We start from the raw sequence: 16,849 nt of genomic DNA on the forward strand, positions 1-16,849 counted from the left end.
GCAAGTGGTAAAAGACATCCTGTGAAGCTGACCGGGCAGGAGTAAAACAACATAACTGTGCCTAATGTCCTCAAGTAGCCATCCAGTGAAGCTTTTTCATATTGTCCAGGGTCTGTTAACATCTACTGCAGGAAATGGAGTTTCAGACCCTTTGGAACGACTGGAAGAGGGTCAGTAAACTGACTCTGCATCCTAGCAAGACAGAGGCACTATGGGTAGGTGGTTCCTAAGTCCAGATAATTGGTCAATTGCCTGATTTGGAGGGGGTTGTACTACTTTTGAAAGAGCAGGTTTATAATCTGGGAATGCTCTTGGATCCATCTTTGTCACTAGAGGCTGAGGTGACCTCAGTGGCTAGGAGTGCCTATTACCAGCTTCAGCTGTTTCTGAACCAGGATAGTCTGACCACGTTGTCTGTGCACTGGAAACCTCCAGGCTGGATTACTGTAATGTGCTCTACTTGGGACCATTCAGGTTGGTCTGGAAGTTGTAGCTGGTGCAAAATGCAGTGGTGCAACCAACAATGTAGTGGCAAATTTAGAAGTGAAGAGTCCCCTCATGTTAGTCATAGCTATACACACCCCTTTTTTGCTGCTGGTTTGAGAATGAGATCCTTGTTAATCATAGAATCATAAGAGCTGGAAGGGGCCTATAAGGTCATTGAGTCCAATCCCCTGTTCAATGCAGGAATCCAAATTAAAACATACTTGACAGGTTGCTGTCCAGCTGCCTCTTGAATTCCTCCAGTGTTGGAGAGCCCATCACATCTCCAGGTAATTGGTTCTGTTGTTGGACCACTCTGACAGTTAGGGATTTTTCCTGATCTTCAGTTGAAATCTGGCTTCCTGTAAGTTGAGCCTGTTATTCTGTGTCCTGCACTCTGGGATGATCAAGAAGAGATCCAGGCCTTCCTCTGTGTGGAAACCTTTCAAATACTTTGAGAGTGTTATAATTTCTTCACTCCAGTCTTCTCTTCTCAAAGCTAAATATGCCAAATTCTTTCAGTCTCTCCTCATAGGGCTTTGTTTTCAGTTTCCTGATCATCCTTTTTCAGTTTGTCTGCATCCTTCTTAAAGTGAGGCCTAACCAGTGCCAAATAGAGGGCAACTAATACTTCATGCATTTGGAAATTATACTTCTGTTAATGCAGCCTAAAATAGCATTTGCCTTTTTTGCAGCTACATCACACTGTTGGCTCATATTCAGCTTGTAATCAACAACAATCCCTTCTTGCATGTAGTATTGCTGAGCCAAGTATCCCCCATCATACAAATGTGCATTTGGTTTCTTTTTCCTAGGTGTAGAACTTTGCACTTATCCCTGTTATTAAATTTCATTCTGTTGTTTTCAGCCCAATGCTCTAGCCTATCAAGATCCCTTTGAATTTTGTTTCTGTCTTTCAGGGAATTAGCTATCCCTTCCAATTTTACATCATATACAAATCTGATAAGCATTCCCTGCACCTCCTCATCCAAGTCATTAATAAAAATGGTGAAGAGGACTGAGCCCTGCAGTACCCTGCTCGTTACCTCCCCCCAGTGTGAGATGGAACCACTGATAAAAACTCTTTTAGTATGATTCTATAGCCAACTGTAGATCCAGCTGATAGTTGTTCCATCCAGCCCACATTTAGCTAGTTTGCTAATCAGAATATCATGGGGCACTTTGTGAAAAGCTTTGCTGAAATCAAGATATATTATGTCCACACCATTCCAACAGTCTACCAGGGAGGTTATCTGATCAAAAAAATGAGATATTTGTCTGGCAGGATTTGTTCTTGATAAATACATGTTGGCTTCTAGTAATCACTGCATTGTTTTCAAGGTGCTTACAGATTGACTGCTTTATAATCTGCTCCATAATTTCCCCAGGGATCGATGACAGGCTGACTGGTCCATAGTCCCCTGGTTTCTGCTTCTTGCCCCGCCCCTTTTAAAGACAGCGACAACATTAGTTCTCCTCCTGTCATCTGGCACTTCACTCATCCTCCACAATTTTAGATAATAGAAAGATAATAGAAAGTGGTTCTGAGAGTTCTTCAGCCAATTCCTTCAATACTCTAGGATGCAGTTCATCAGGTCCTGGAGATTTGAGCTCGTTCAAAGTGATTAGGTATTCCTTGACCATTTGTGTATCATTTTCAAGCTGCAATCCTGCCCCTTCAATTTCACATTTGCCGGGAGGGTCACAGACCCTCTTTTGGGAGAAGACTGAGCCAAAGTAGGAATTGAGCACTTCTGTCTTTTCTCTGTAATCTGTTATCATTTTGCCATACTCATTGCCATACTACTATGTACAAGAAGACAGCTTTTTTGTTGCTTTTGGCATCTCTCACTAACCTCTGCTTATTCTCAGCTTTAGCTTTCTTGACGCCATCCTTGCAATTCAGTGCTACTTGTCTGTACACTTTCTTGTAGTGTGGCCTTCCTTCCACTTCCTGTATGTGTCCTTTTTGTATTTAGGTCGTCTCTAAGCTTTCTGTTTAGCCACATTGGCTTTTTCTGCTGTCTTCCACCTTTTTTTCCTTGAAGGAATTGTTTGCCATTGTGCCTTTAAAATTTCCTCTTTTAGAAACTCTTACCCATCTTGGACTCCTTTTCTCATTAGGGTTGCTTTCCACAGAACCTTATTTACCATTGTTCTCAGTTTATTAAAATTGGCTTTCCTGAAGTCCAGGGAATGTGTATGGCTACTCTCAACTTTTGGTTCCTTTAAAATTTAGAAGTCAAGTATGGCATGGTCACTTTCCCCCAAGTTTCCATAACTCCCACTTCTTTCATCAAGTCATCTCTATTGATTACAATTAAGAATGCCTTCTGCCCCAACAACAGACATCCCTAGGACCCCGTAAGTATGAAAGGGGAGAGTGTTAACTGTTGGGTTCTCCAATGGCTGGTAGACTAATTAGATTTAGTAAATTAGCCGAGTTTAGCTTAGTGTAGCTTGCTCAGAGTTCTGTGCTGCATGGGTGTGATTTTACCTGGCAGAAAGCAAGACTCAGACTTGGTTTCAAACTAAGAAAACACTACTTAATAGAAATACATACTGGATAAGCAAGGTGCTACTTCTATCTAGCTAACTAAGTTCGAGGCTGCAATGACCATGCCTGGACATTGCCCCTTATGCTAGAGGAGACAAAGAGAACAAGACTTCTCCTCCTCTGGTAGTCAGGAGAGGAGAAACAGGAATGTGAGTTCTGAGGTGTGAATAGCTCTCTGAGACATATCCGTTTATATGGAAGACAGACAGAAAAGATGAGCACAGGTCAGTAGCAGCCTAGCCAGCTATGAGGATTGTCTCTCTATCTCTCTCCCCATGCAAAAAGGACCAAATGGGAGTTGCTCTTTTCACACTTCTAACATTAACTAACGAGAAGAACCTTCTCCATGGTTAACTCATCTTCTTTTACTTTGATTGGCTCAAATCAGCAACGAAGAACAAGGAAGCATGCTAGAAGACCCCTCTCAGTAACTAAAAAAACCTTCCTTTTCATGCTGATTAGTTTGTAGGATGTTAGAGACATAGGGACCCTGCTCTCAAAAAAGTAAGGGGTTTAAGACCCTGAGACCCCAGATGACTACAGCCCTGGGTGGGACTGCTTACTGGAGCAGGATATCGCCAACATGTTACCCTGCTGCTGAAAGAATTGCACTGGCTGCCAATTAGCTACTGGGCTAAGTTCAAGGTGCTGGTTTTGGTGTATAAAGCTCTATTCAGTGTAGGACCAGGATGCCTGAAAGATCGTCTTACCCCCAATATACCCAATTGATCACTGTGTTCTGCAGGTGGGGGCCTCCTGCATATACCATCTCATCAGGAGATCCGTTCAGCACAACATAGGAAGCAGACTTTCAGTGTTATGCACCAACCCTTTGGAATTCCCTCCCCTTAAATATTAGACAGACACCATCTCTGTTATCTTTTTGCCGCCTACTGAAGACCTTCCTCTTTCAACAAGCCTTATAAGGAGAGACTTTATCCCAGTCTGTGACTGTGTTGGAATTACATTTTAAGCTTTTTTTTTGAAGATGTTTTTGAGATTTATTTTTAAAGATGTTTTAAGGATATTTTGTTTTTAAGATGTTTTAAAGAAGTTTATAGTGTTTTTACCCTGGGTTCCTTCTGGGAGGAAGGTGGGATATAAATTTAATAAATAAATAAAACAAAATAATAATTATTTGGTCAATTATTTTGCACTCTTTGAAAGCATGTACTGCTCACCTTACCTTACCTTCTCCTCCTTCCTTTTTTGCCCTGTGTATTTTACTGATAACCTTGCTAGGGATAAAGAGGGTGAAAACAAAGTATATGCATGGGGAGATAGTATAAACTAAGGAATTCTGTATTTTTGTATTAAAACATGTCTTGTTAAAGATTTAAACAAAAAAACCCACTGCAACACTTTGAGAGTATGTTCTGGTCTACAGTTCTGCTTATACTGAAAGCATGGTGACCTCTTACATGTTGCACAAGTCTTACAAATTCTTTGTGCACTTAAAATTAAACTTTGCAAAATGCCAAATTAAAATTTACAGGGCCTAGTGAAATCCTATCAATCGAAACATCAGTGTGCTTCATTATATATAACTGTATGATCTGTTTCAACTGTTCCATGAAGCCTTTCACAGTTGGCAATTGTAACACGCAGTACAAATGCTTGGTACCTTCCCTGTCACTATAAAAAGGCCAAAGTAATTGTTCACAGGGTGGAGCTCTTAAAAACATCTGTGCTGAACACACCAGTCAATGATGCTCCCTCCTGGTGACTGCCAACATTTCCTGACTTTTTGACTATACACATCGGACTTGAAAGGTCTCCCCTCTCCAACTGTGCTGAATCCTGATGCATCGAGTTAGCTTTGCCAGTTCTTGCTTTGTAAAGTAAAGGTAAAGGTATCCCCGCACTTGTAGTGCGAGTCGTTTCTGACTCTTAGGGTGATGTCTTGCGATGTTTACTAGGCAGACCATATATATGGGGTGGGATTGCCAGTTCCTTCCCCGGCCTTTCTCTACCCCCCAGCGTATGCCAGGTACTCATTTTACCGACCACAGACGGATGGAAGGCGGATGGTGGACCTCAACCCCTTTTACCAGAGATTCGACTTCCTCCTTCCGTTGGAATCGAACTCTGGCCGTGAGCAGAGCGTCGGCTGCGTTACCGCTGCGTACCACTCTGCTCAACGGAGGGTCTGCTTTGTAATCTACAGTAAAAAAAGAGAAATTTTTGACAAGTTACTAGCATGCAATTTAGAATGCCAGAGTTTACATAAGACAGTCAGAGAGAGAAAAATGTCTATAGATTTCAACAACTATAGTTGTAATTTAAGCATAGCCATCAGAGGAACGGTGGGATATACATGTGATACATGATAAAGCATAGGAATTAGTGCAGTCCAGCAAAAACTCCTGATTCCTGCTAAACGGCTGTGTGTGTGTAGGCAGAGTGGTGGAAACCGTAGCTCATGTCTCCTCTTAGCAGTGTCCATTATTTTTCTGTGAATTAAATGTGGGCTTTTTCTCTCCTGGATTTCCACAGAAAATCGATATAGCTAGATCTAAGTGATTTAAACTAAAGACATATGGCAGAAGCCATATTGAAACAGAAGGGTAACACTAGCTGAAGGGAATGATTTCTGTGTAGTATGATGCTACAAGCAAAGTCAATAGGGTGTTAATGTTTCTCTCTCTCCTGCAAAGGAGTATGTAGTGTAGCCTATGGACTAATCTATGGAATCAAAATTACTGATAGAACTATACTGATCAGAAATGCCTTCTGTATTCCCATCCAAAACATATGTTATTTTATTTGTTACATTTATATCCCACCTTTTCACCAAAGAGCTCAAGGTGGCACTCAAAGATTCCCCTCTTCTTCTAAATTTTATCCTCACAACAACCTTGTGAAGTAGGTTCGGCTGAGAGACAGTGACTGGTGCAAGGTCATCCATGGTTAAGTGGGAATTTCAACCCTGGGCTCAAAACAGGACCTTTTAATAAAAAAAAAGTACTTGCAGAATTCCTCAATTTATACCTTGTCCCCATGCATACCCATGTTCCCTCCCCCTTAATCTCTAGCGCAGTCCAGCACTCTAACCCAAGGGTGGGGATCTTCCAACCTGTAGGCCAAACTTGGTCCAAGTGGCTTGCTTTTTTGCTTCAACTGAAATTTGGTAAAGTAAAAAATAAAAAAACCTTGCTAAGTAAAAGGCTCTCCATAGCTTTAAACATATACAGTGATAAGTAAACCACCATTTTATACTCATGGACACCATACTTTTATGGGTAGGTAACTGGAGGCTTGGCGGGGGACAGGGAGAGAGGCAATTATGGTTACCAACACCACCTGTTATCCCAAGGACACCAACATTTATGCACCTCAGTCCCTTTCTCCCCAAGCAGAGAGGCAGGCGAAAGGACTGTTGAGCCCCTTTATCTACAGTATTAACAGAATCCTCAGCTTCTTACTCCCATGTCCAAGCCAAGTCAGACAAAAATAGGGAGTGAGAAGCTGAAATGTCTACATGAAAGCTGCTGTCAAAACCTGTGTTAAGTTCACACTGGGATAGAGAAGGTTAATAATGAGTCCTTTTTCTCTGTCTCTCAGATCATGACATCAATCCCTGGACAAACTCTGGAGCAGATTATAAAGCAGTCAATCTGTAAGCACCTTGAAAACAATGCAGTGATTACTAGGAGCCAACATGGATTTAGGAAGAACAAATCCTGCCAAACTAATCTTATTTTTTGATTGGGTAACCTCCCTTGTAGACTGTGGGAATGCTGTGGACATAATATATCTCGACCTCAAAAAAAGCTTTTGACAAAGTGCCCCATGATATTCTGATTAGCAAGCTAGCTAAATGTGGGCTGGATGGAACAACTATCAGGTGGATACACAGTTGGCTCTAAATTGTACTCAAAGAGTGCTTATCAATGGTTCCTTCTCAAACTGGACAGAAGTAATGAGTGGGGTACCACAGGGCTTGGTCCTGGGCCCAGTGCTCTTCAACATTTTTATTAACGATTTGGATGAGGAGGTACAGAGCATGCGTATCAAATTTGCAGATGATACAAAATTGGGGGGCATAGCTAATACCATGGAAGACAGAAACAAAATTCAAAGGGACCTTGATAGGCTGGAGCATTGGGCTGAAAACAACAGAATGAAATTCAACAGGGATAAATGCAAAGTTCTACACTTAGGAAAAAGAAACCTAATGCACAGTTATAAGATGGCTTGGCTCAGCACTACGACATGTGAGAAGGATCTTGGAATTGTCATTGATCATGAGCTAAATATGAGTCAACAGTGTGATGTGGCTGCAAAAAAGGCAAATGCTATATTAGGTTGCATTAACAGAAGTATAGTTTCCAAATCGCGTGAAGTATCAGTTCCCCTCTATTCAGCACTGGTTAGGCCTCATCTTGAATACTGCATCCAGTTCCGGTCTCCCACTTGAAGAAGGATGCAGACAAACTGGAACAGGTTCAGAGGAGGGCAACAAGGATGATCAGAAGACTGGAAACCAAGCCCTATGAGGAGAGACTGAAAGAGCTGGGCATGTTTAACCTGGAGAAGAGAAGACTGAGGGGAGATATGATAGCACTCTTCAAGTACATGAAAGGTTGTCACACAGAGGAGGGCCAGGATCTCTTCTCGATTGTCCCAGAATGCAGGACATGGAATAATGGGCTCAAGTTACAGGAAGCCAGGTTTCGACTGGACATCAGGAAAAACTTCCTAACTGTTAGAGCCATACGACAATGGAACCAATTACCTAGAGAGGTAGTGGGCTCTCCGACACTGGAGTCCTTCAAGAGGCAGCTGGACAGCCATCTGTCGGGAATGCTTTGATCTGGATTCCTGCATTGAGCAGGGGGTTGGACTTGATGGCCTTATAGGCCCCTTCCAACTCTACTATTCTATGATTCTATGCACAAGTGAATCAATGGGCAGGGCCAATGCTGCTGGCTGTCCAGCACTCACTCTGTTGAAATAATCTCTTTTTGGCTGCACCAATTCTATTTTTGACAGGTAATTTTTAAGCTCTCCAGACTTCCACACAAAAATTAAAATAGTATGTATTTGTGTGTGCACTGAGGATGGAAAATCCACACTCTAGAGTTACTTTTGTTTTTTCTCTTTTAAAGTCCTGCTGCACCCTGTCTTTCACCTGCCTCCAAACTCCTGTCTATATTGAATGAAATTCTGATCTCTAACATGAGGAATGAATCTTCAGCAGCATATGCACTGTACCTGTTCTAGAAATACTAATGCCTTGATTAAACAATCAGAGAGGGGATAATTCCTGACAGATTCCATAAGACACAGGCAGGATGTTAACACTGTGAAGTAATTCATTCTGCTTCACTCTTAATGAAAAAAGGAAATAGCATCAAGCAAGCTAACAGTTAAAAGTTTTAATTTTGAGGTTTTAATTACTTTTTTCCCCAGTCAGACCAACAAGGGTTCATAATATTGAAGGTACTGGAAACCAGCATGTCTCCATGTGACAAGAGTATCTAAGGTTTTATACAAAGTTGACGTCTAATCATTTGCAGACCCAACACTTCCAACAGGGATGCCAGCACTTCTATAAGACCCATATTTAAGGGTTTATAAATCAGCTGCAGAAATCTGCTCCAGGCCTATACATGTCACACAAAATCCCACTTAAAGAACAAATAATCCTTTTACTACTTGGCAAGGCAGTCAATTTTGGGCCATTTCCCAATTCAAAGTCATAAAAATGGGCATTGCAACATGTGTATGCTGAACTCTGGAGTGATTCAAATGGTCCTATGCAATTTTATGCTGATCATCAAAACACATGTGCACACAGGAGTTCCAAAAGGCCCCTGCAACAAACATCAATCAAATATGTACAAAATAGGTTATGCATACAATTTTGATTCCTAGAGGCACAGGTGAGTGGGATCCAAGAGGCAAGCAGTAGTTATGACTTCTACTTGCATGTTATTTTTATTAGCAACAAAATAATTAATATAAGCAAGGCTCTTGTTCAAGCATTTGTTAGACCAGATGCGAAGTTGTGACTCTCCAGATGCTATTGGACTACAAATCCCATCACCCCTGAACATTGGCTGTGCTGGCTGGGGCTGATGGGAGTTGGATTCCAACAATATCTGGAGGGCCACAGGTTCCCCACCCTTTGTTAGACTAACCCAGAGTTTTACCATTCCATTCCTGACAAAATTTGAGCAAATATCTTCCAGAAGTACCCTGCATCAGTTGGAAACCATTGCCCTAGGACATGGACTCACCCCGTCTCCCAGTTTTACATCTATCAAAAAGGAAATACTGTAAGTAATAATGTTTAGACAGTAGAAACTACATGTGTACCAAATGGCATTCTGTTTAAGATTTCTTTGTTTTTTCACCCACAATTATTTACATGTATCAACAAATAAAACAAAATTGTGGACCAAATAAAAGACCAGACAACTACAAATGCATGACTGTGGAAGCTAACATATTATTCATTCATATTTTATAGGCCTAATATAGAAAACAATCACTGTTATCCTATTTGTGTCCTTGTACTGTCAGTCCTATTACTATGAAAAATAAAACTTCTCCACTTTGCAAAAAGGGCATCCTATTTAACTTGGCCGTTGATGGCCTGAACCCCCAAAGTCAATATACTCTGTTCCACATACTTCCAATTGTCAGCTTTGGGGTACAACCTGTACTAAAATAGTTTTCAGTCCTGCATTAAAATAATTAATGCTAATTCAGTATAATTTCATATATTTGCTATGGCTATAATCTGATTAAAAGACTTAATCATATTTTAATAAATGAATTAATTACATTTAAGTTAATTTGCATACCATCAAAACCTCAATATAGGTACTTTTACAGATAGTAAGGCAAGTTCTGGATAACTAGGGTCTTAATAGACAAAAGATGTAACTTTTTGTGAGAATAAAGGTCTTTTTAAATATTATCTAGACCCATTTCAGTCTGGGTTCTGGCCTGGTTTGGGGACTAAATCAGCCTTGGTCACCATGATATATGGTTTTTATCAGTAAAGGGACAGGGGGAGTATAATCTTGCTGCTCTCTCAGTAACTTTTGACACAATCATTCACTGTATCTTACTGGACCAGCTCTGTGGGTTGTGAGTGGGAGGCAGGACTAATTTCAGAGGGTGGCATTGGATGATTGTACTTTGCCCCCCCCCAGTTGTGCTGTGGGATGCTGCAGGATTCTATCTTGTTCTCAGTGCTGTTTAATGTCTATACAAAGCCATTGGGAATGGTCATTAAGAAATTTGGACCACAGTATCATCTGTATGTGGATGACACCCAGCTCTAATTCTCTGTTACATCTGAGTCTGTTGTGGCTGTACAAGTCCTGGACTGGTGCCTGGATGAGGACTAACAAGCAGAATCTTCACAAGAGGGAGGCTTGTAGGTGGGTGGTTCCCAGGTATGGGAAGAGGGCAGATTGCCTGCTCTGAATGGGACTGCACTCCCCTGAAAGAGTACATAGAGTCTGTGTGTACTTAATCGTCATCACTAGAGCTCCAAGTTGCTGCGGCGGCTAGAAATGTCTTTTATCAGTTACAATAGTGCACCAGCTATGGCCATTCCTAGATGGTAATAGCCTTGTCACAGTGATTCATGCACTAGTAATGTTAAGATTGGATTACTATAATGTGTTCTATGTGGGGCTATTCTTAAATTGGTCCAAAGAAGTTTCTGTGGGCACACAAAGGGGAGGAGAGAGGGGTAATCTCACCCAAAGTCAGGTGCCCTAACATTTGCATATTTTGGATACAACACAATCCTAGGGCTATGCTCACAAGATCTTATAAACTCAAAACACACATTCTAGAAGCAGCCACCAGGACTTTGGCATCCTTAACTGGGAACTGAATTCACACTGGATTACAATCAAGAGAAATGGCATATGCTTTTTACTGCTTATAAGTCTGCAATGTTTTCAAATTTTATCATTGTTGGAATATTTGAGACATATAATCCAGAATATTTTGCATGATGATACTAAATAAGAGAAATAAGCTTGTGTAGATTCTAGCAGTTATAGGAACTAACTGGCTAGCCAGCAAAGTCAATGGTCAAGAAAGACAATGGTTGCAGTCCAAAATAGCTGGATAGCACCACACTGACTACCCCTGTTTAGATTAAGTGACCTGCTCCTTTTATAAACATGGAAGAGGTAGTCTCAATCCTATTTAGTACAGGATCCAACTTCATGTACTCAATGCATCATCATTCCTAGAGTATCCTAGTATTTGCTCCCAAAGAATTCAGTTTGAGGAAGAACAGCAGTAAAGTAGTATTTGGCCAGCATCAATTGGCTTGTTCCTTGATATCACTAGAAGTGAGCTGAAGGCAGAGCCAAGCAGCTTCAGCACTTGGGGATCAGATGAGTTTTCATCAACAGAGGAGCAACATCTGTGTCTGGAACATGATTACCTCTGATTCATGATTTAAAAAAGGAGAAAATGCAGGGCTATTAGAACACCTATCTTCACCCCTTCAACAACAGTCTCCCAGCTCAACTATTGAGTTTTATTTTAATATAGATATTGTAGTTACAAACACCCCCTCTAGGATGCACACCCTACTGTGATGAGGGGGTTTGAGAGTATCGAAGAAGCTGAGAGCAATGCTGTCAGGAGTCTAGACCAAGAAGCTAGACTCCTAGAAGGGTCACCCAAGGTGGAATGGTCAAAGCTGAGACATCACATCAGACTAAGATACATCCAAACTCAGAGGAAGGCAATGGTAGACCACCTCTGAATACCTTTTACCATGAAAACCCTATGAATAGAGTATCCAAAATGCAACATGAGATAGTACTGGAAGATGAGACCCCCGGGTCAGATGGCACTCATCAAGTTACTGGGAAAGAACAACAGACAAGTATGAGAGTGCTATGACTAATAATGCAACTGCCTGAAAGCTGAAAGGAAGCCCAGAGGCCGAAGCACATAGGTGTGAAAGGAGAGTCCTTTCTTGACTTATTAAAGCTTGCTGAGGGGGTTTGACCAAGTGGATCCAGGGTGTGGTCAATGCATCATTGTGGGAGGGAGTGGTTCCAGCTGCCTTGAAAGAGACGGTGATCCAAACAGTCCTGAAAAAGCCCACCCTGGACCCATTGGTTTGTGACAACTACTGACCGGTCGCAAATACCCCCTTTTTAGGGAAGGTGATTGAGAGGGTTGTGGCGAAGCAATTGCAAGTACTCTTGGATGGAACAGATTATCTTGACCCATTCCAGTCTGGGTTCAGGCCTGGTTATGGGACTGAATCGGCCTTGGTCACCCTGATGGATGACCTTTATCGGGAGGATAGGGGGACTGCAACTCTGTTATTCTTACTTGATCTCTCAGCGGCTTTTGATACCATTGACCATGGTGTCCTTCTGGGTCCTTCACAGTGGTTCTGATCCTATCTCCAGGGTCGCTCTCTTAGAATAACATTGGGTGACTGTTTCTTGCCCCCCTGGCAGTTGTGCTGTGGGATGCCGCAGGGTACCATCTTGTCCCCCATGCTGTTTAACATCTATATGAAGCCCTTGGGAGCGGTCATCAGGAGCTTTGGGGTGAGGTGTCAGCAGTATGCTGACGATACCCAGCTCTATTTCTACGTAACACCTGAATCACGAGAGGCCGTGCAAGCCCTGGACTGCTGCCTGGACTCGTTGGTGGTCTAGATGAGGGCCAATAAACTGAGCCTGAACTCTAGCAAGACGGAGGCACTGTGGGTTGGTGCTTCCCAAGTTTGGATAATTGGTCAGTTGCATGCTTTGGATGGGGTTGTACTTCCTCGGAAAAAGCAGGGCCGTAGTCTAGGGGTGCTCCTAGATCCATCTTTGTTGCTAGAGGCCCAGGTGACCTCCGTGGCTGGGAGTGCCTTTTACCAGCTTTGGCCGTTTCTGGACCGGGATAACCTGACCACTGTTGTCCATGCACTGGTAACCTCCAGGTTGGATTACTGTAATGTGCTCTATCTGGGGCTGCCCTTGAGGTTGGTCCGGAAGCTGCAACTGGTGAAAATGCAGCAGCGAGACTGCTCACTCGGGCAGGGTATTGCCAACATGTCACCCCGCCGCTGAAATAATAGCACTGGCTGCCCATTTCCCACCGGGCCAAGTTCAAGGTTCTAGTTTTGGTGTACAAAGCCCTATACAGCTTGGGACCAGGATACCTGAAAGACCGTCTTATCCCTTATATACCCAGTCAATCACTGAGCTCAGCAGGTGAGGTCCTGCAGATACCATCTTATGTGGAGGTCCATTCTGCACAACATAAGAAATGGACCTTTAGTGTGGTGGCACCTACCCTGTGGAATTCCCTCCCCTTAAATATTAGGCAGGCGCCATTTCTGTTATCTTTTCAGCACCTTTTCAAGACTTTCCTCTTTCAACAAGCCTTTTAAGTTGAGACCTATCCCAGTCTGCGTCTGTGTTGGAATTGTCTTTTTTAATATGTTTCTTAAAAAAAAACAATATGTTTTTTAACCCTTTTTAAAAGATATTTTTAAAGCTTTTAAAAATGTTTTTAAAGTTGTTTTGTTTTGGTGTATTTTAAGGTCTGTTTTTATGATGTTTGATGTGTTTTTAGTGCTTTTGTTTGCCGCCTTGGCCTCCTGCTGGGAGGAAGGGCGGGATATAAATCAAATAATAAATAAATAAATAAACAAACTAGAAATTGTGGGGAAATGGGGCTTAGGAGATAGAAATGGAGCAGGAGAGAGACTTATCGAACTCTGTGAAGCCAATAATTTGTTTCTTGCAAACACATTTTTTGAGCAACCGAAAAGATGACTGTACACGTGGACATCACCAAATGGTCAATATAGGAATCAAATCGATTATATAATTGGAAGCAGAAGATGGAGAAGTTCCATACTTTCTGCGAAAACAAAACCAGGAGCAGACTGTGGTAAAGATCATGAATGGGTCATATTGAAAATCAGAGTAAAGCTAAATAAGAACATCGAAACAATCATAATGCCAAAATAGAATTTAAATAATATCCCATAAGAATTTAAAGATCAAACAAGGAACAGATTTGAGGCTTTAAACCTAGCTGATAGAGAACCAGAACAAGTATGGAATGAAGTCAGAGACATTATCAGAGAAGAATGCAAAAGGACAATACTTCTAATTAAAAAGAGAGAAAGACCTCAATGGATGACTGAAGAAACTCTTAAAATGGTTAAGTATAGAAGGAACGCAAAAGCCAAAAGGACGGAGAAATACGGTTAGAACCCTAAATGCAATACTATAGCGACTAGTACGTAGGGACAAAGAGAACTATTAGAATGGCTAGTGTACAGAAATAGAAGAGGACAACAAAAAGGGTAGAACAAGAGTCCTATTCCAAAAGATTAGAGAAATGAAAGGGAAATTCAAACCAAGAGTAGGGATGTTGAATAATCAACAGGGGAACACACTGACTGAGATAAAATATAAGGAAGATGGAAGCAATACACTGAAGAACTCTATAAAAGAGATGCAGGGATGACAGATTCATTCATGGAGGAACCGTATGATGAAGAACCAGAAATTTTAGAATGTAAGGTGAAAACTGAACTTAAAATACTTGGAACAAACAAATCACGAGGAACAGACGGCATATTAATTGAGCTTCTACAGGTTACTGAGATGGAATCTGTCCAAATTTGGACAAAAATTTGTCAACAAATATGGAAAATAAAACAATGGCCCACAGACTGGAACAATTCAATATACATCCCAATTCCAAACAAAGGGGATTCCAGGGAATGCAGTAATTATCAAACAATTGCCTTAATATCCCATGCAAGTAAAGTAATGCTCAAGATTCTACAACAAAGGCTCTTACCATATATGGAGCGAGAAATGCCAGACGTCCAAGCTGGATTTAGAAAGGGAAGAGGCACCAGAGATCATATTGCAAACATACATTGGATAATGGAACGGAGCAAGGAATTTCAAAAGAAAATCACCCGTGCTTTATAGATTACAGCAAAGCCTTTGACTGTGTAGATAATGAAAAACTATCACCCTATTTATTTAATCTATACACAGAACATCTCATACGGAAAGCGGGATTGGACCAAGATGAAGGAGGTGTGAAAACTGGAGGGAGAAATATCAATAATTTAAGATATGCAGACGATACCTTACTATCAGCAGAAACCAGTAATGATTTGGAACGAATGCTGATGAAAGTTAAAGAGGAGAGCACAAAAGCAGGACTACAGCTGAACGTCAAAAAGACTGAAGTAATGACAACAGAAGATTTATGTAACTGTAAAGTTGACAATGAGGACATTGAACTTGCCAAGGATTATCAATACCTTGGCACAGTCATTAACCAAAATGGAGACAATAGTCAAGAAATCAAAAGAAGGCTAGGACTGGGGAGGGCAGCTGTGAGAGAACTAGAAAAGGTCCTCATATGCAAAGATGTATCACTGAACACTAAAGTCAGGATCATTCAGACCATGGTATTCCCGATCTCTATGTATGGATGTGAAAGTTGGACAGTGAAAAAAGTGGTAAGAGAAAAATCAACTCATTTGAAATGTGGTGTTGGAGGAAATACCATGGACTGCAAAAAAGGCAAATAATTGAGTATTAGAACAAATTAAACCAGAACTATCACTAGAAGCTAAAATGATGAAACTGAGGTTATCATACTTTGGACACATAATGAGAAGACATGATTCACTAGAAAAGACAATAATGCTGGAAAAAACAGCAGAGAGTAGAAAAAGAGGAAGGCCAAAGAAGAGATGGATTGATTCCATCAAGGAAGCCACAGAACTGAACTTACAAGATCTGAACAGGGTGGTTCGTGACAGATGCTCTTGGAGATCACTGATTCATAGGGTCGCCATAAGTCACAGTCGACTTGCAGGCACATAACAACAAATCACTAGAAGCTAAAATGATGAAACTGAGGTTATCATCCTTTGGACACATAATGAGAAGACATGATTCACTAGAAGAGATAATAATGCTGGGAAAAACAGAAGGGAGTAGAAAAAGAGGGATACCACACAAGACCTGAACTTACAAGATGTGAACAGGGTGGTTCATGACAGATACTACTGGAAGTTGCTGATTCATAGCGTCGCTTTAAGTCATAATTGACTTGAAGGCACATAACACACACACACATAGTTACAAACAAGTGATTACTCCCATTAGTTACAATTTGTTACTCATATATAGACTCACCAATAATTGGCTAGGCCAAATGATGTCCCTTTAGACCAGTATTCCTCAACCTTGGGTACCCAGATGCTGTTGTACTATCATTCCTATAATCCCTGACCATTGTCTAAGGTGGCTGCGGCTGATGGGAGTTGTAGTCCAACATCATCTGGAGACCCTAAGATTCAAGAACTCTAAACTCTCCTGTTGTTTGAGGTGAATGTATGAACATTCAGACTCTGATGAAATGGGAACGCAATAGTAATAATGGGTTATATTCAACTGTCCTACTCAGAGTAGACCCATTGAAATTAATGACTCTAAGTTAGTCATGTTTATTAACTTCAGTGGGTCTACTCTGAGTAGGACTAGTATTGAATACCACCTAATGATAGCAGTAGAATTACCACAAAATACGTTATATGATTATTTTGACTCTGGGTGGGAAAAGGGGGAGGCAGGAGGCATTTTCTTATTCCCTGAATATTTTACACTATTGTTTAGAGGGACCTCTAAAAAAGTTTCCTTAATACTTACATTAATTGACAGAAAAATCAGGCAGTTTTTGTGGAGCTGTTTTGTGCATCAACAACATACTTTGGTTTTTAAACGAGATAAAAAGTGCAATAAAGGACTAATACAC

The 16,849-nt window shown here is 41.2% G+C and overlaps 1 protein-coding gene and 1 pseudogene across 3 annotated transcripts in view; one reads left to right on the top strand and one right to left on the bottom strand.

The window, feature by feature from the left end:
* MGMT (O-6-methylguanine-DNA methyltransferase) overlaps window positions 1-16,849 on the bottom strand; it is a 303,940-nt gene that overhangs the window by 38,098 nt on the left and 248,993 nt on the right. The gene's annotated exons all lie outside the window — the stretch shown is intronic.
* On the top strand, window positions 14,369-15,038 carry LOC133389646 (uncharacterized; annotated as a pseudogene).

This window comes from Rhineura floridana, chromosome 7, assembly GCF_030035675.1.
Source record: "Rhineura floridana isolate rRhiFlo1 chromosome 7, rRhiFlo1.hap2, whole genome shotgun sequence".
In the NCBI taxonomy this organism is placed as follows: Eukaryota; Metazoa; Chordata; class Lepidosauria; order Squamata; family Rhineuridae; genus Rhineura; species Rhineura floridana.